We start from the raw sequence: 2,897 nt of genomic DNA, 5'->3' as shown, positions 1-2,897 counted from the left end.
CTGGTGTATGGTTGAATTCAAATGGGTAGAAGACGTAAAACAAATATGTGTGTGTGTTGCGTGTGTGTATGGTTGGGCCTTTAATAGCCAGGGGTCAATTTCATTTCAATCATAGAAAGGAATTGAAAGGAATTCAGCCACTTCCTCTCACTCTCGCTTTCTTTCTCACTTCCTCTCCCCCTTGTTCAACAAACATGTTAAGTTTAAGTATCTTAATTTTCCTGTTAAGATCGTTGCTGCTTCAGTGGACCAGTAGGCATGAGTGTTAATCTCTTTCAGAAATTACAAGTTAAAAAATTTTATTTAAGCAACAAAATTTCTTTCAACAATTTCTTTCTCTTAAGCGTGACATGTGCGTCAGGTACGTACAAAAATATTATTGATGAAGACAAGGAAAGCCCCCAGCCCATCAGGAATCACTGCTGAGAGGTTTAAAATATCTGGTGGTGTGGGCTATAGTCTAGTCAACCAGTTGATACATGAAGGCATCATACCCAATGACTGGTGTAGCAGCACCATAGTCAATTGCCATAATCAATTGCTACAAAGGTAAAGGTGATGCATTAGATAGCAATAATTACAGAGGTATCAAATTGTTGGATCAGGTGATGATAGTCATAGAGAGGGTCATAACCCAACTAATTAGGGAGAGAATTAGTTTAGATGAGATGCAGTTTGGGTTTGTGCCAGGGAGAAGCACTACTGATGCTATATTTCTGGTAAGGCAACTGCAAGAGAAATTCCTAGCCAAAGATAAACCTCTGTACTTGGCTTTTGTTGACACGGAAAAAGCTTTTGACAGAGTCCCCTGATCCCTTATCTGGTGGTAAGTGCAGAAACTAGGGATAGGTGAGTGGTGGGTGAGAGCTGTACAAGCCCTGTACAGGGATGCTGTCAGTAAGGTGAGCATTGGCAACTAGTGATGAATTCTGGGTAGAAGTAGGGGCTCACCAAGGATCAGTCCTCAGCCCCCTCTAATTCATCATAGTCCTCCAAGCAATAACAGAGGGATTGAAGAGAGGCTGCCCCTCTATGCTGATGACCTTGCTCTAATAGCTGAGTCACTACCAGAACTAGAGAAGTTTCAGGTGTGGAAGCAAGGATTAGAATCGAAGGGCCTTAGAGTCAATGTAGCAAAAACCAAAGTCTTAGTAAGTAGGAAGGCAGACAAATCACAAATCCCTTCAGGTAGATAGCCCAGCTCGATTTGTAGAAAAGGCACTCCTTAAGACGTATCCAGTGTAAGTTATGGACAATATCAAAGGAAGGTTAACTAGGAAGATAGTTTTTGTGTATGGCAGATGCACAGGGGTAATAAACACCAAAGATGTACAGAAAACAGATTCCATCACACGCCAGGGGAAAAACTAGAAGTAGTTGATAGCTTCCATTACCTAAGTGACCAAATCAGTAGTGGGGGTGGATGCTCTGAAAGTGTAGCTGCTAGAATAAGAATAGCCTGGACATAGTTCAGAGAGATCCTAGCTCTGCTGGTAACAAAGAGCCTTTCGCTCAGAGTGAAAGGTAAACTGAATGATGCATATGCGCAAACAGCCATGCTACATAGCAGTGAAACATGGGCTGTGACTGCTGAGGACATGTGTAGGCTTGAAAGAAATGAAGCTAGTATTCTCCGCTGGGTGTGTAATGTCAGTGTGCATACTTGACAGAGTATAAGTGCCCTGAAAGAAAAGTTGGACATAAGAAGCATCAGATGTGGTGTGCAAGAGAGATGACTGAGCTGGTCATGTGTTATGTATGGATGAGGACAGCTGTGTGAAGAAGTGTCACACCCTAACAGTAGACGGAACCTGTGGAAGAGGTAGACCCAGGGAGACATGGGACAAAGTGGTGATGCATGGCCTTTGAACATTGGGCCTTACAGAGGCAATGACAAGTGACTGAGACCTCTGGAGATATGTTGTGCTTAAGTGACATCGTGGCTGTGGCCAATGCCAGTGTCGCATAACTGGCCCATTAAAAAGTACCCTTCAATTGTTGGGCAATATGTAGTGCTTAAGAAGACCTGTTGAGTCAAGGGAAATTGTAGTCATGGCTGATGCCAGTGTTGCCTGACTGGCACCTGTGCCGGAGGCATGTACAAAGCACCATTTAAGCATGAGTGATGCCAGTGCCGCCTAGCTGGCTTCTGTGCCCATGGCACGTAAAAAGCACCATTTGAGCATGGTTGATGCCAGTGCCACCTAACTGGCTCCTATGCTGGTGGTACATAAAAAGCACCCACTACACTCTTGGAGTACTTGGTGTTAAGAAGGGCATCCAGCTGAAGAAACCTTGCCAGATCAGATTGGAGCCCAGTGCAGCCTCCTGGCTTGCAAGTCTTCAGTCAAACCATCCAACCCATGCATACATGGAAAGCAGACATTAAACAATGATGATGATGATGACGATGTTGATATATATATACCTGACTAAGGGTGTGAAAAACACTTACATAGCTAGAAATAGGAGCTAAAATGCTCCAATGCAATCATCCCAATCACTGAACCAAGAATTCCTTAAATTGGCCGGCCAGTTTTGGCTATTTCAATAGCCATCTTCAGTAAGGCTAGCTCGTTTGGTTGATTCCAGGCTAGCTCAACTATCGGAGTACATATATTCACCATAAAAATCTATGGATGATTTAGCAGATTGCTGATGTGTATACAAAAAATTAATAAAAACAGGTGTTTGGGGCAATTGCAGCCCCTATTAGAGCAGAGCATATGTTCATGTGCTTTGTAACAGCATTGGTGCACTTTAGCTCCTATTTCTAGCAATGTAGTTGTTATTCACATCCTTAGTCAAGTTTAGTTGATGGCTATAATTTTCCTTTACAGTATAACGTTGCAAACAACTGTTTTTATTAATTTCATATATATATATATATATATATA

This window comes from Octopus bimaculoides, chromosome 28 (assembly GCF_001194135.2).
Source record: "Octopus bimaculoides isolate UCB-OBI-ISO-001 chromosome 28, ASM119413v2, whole genome shotgun sequence".
Classification (NCBI taxonomy): domain Eukaryota; kingdom Metazoa; phylum Mollusca; class Cephalopoda; order Octopoda; family Octopodidae; genus Octopus; species Octopus bimaculoides.
Note: the sequence above shows the minus strand (reverse complement) of the source record.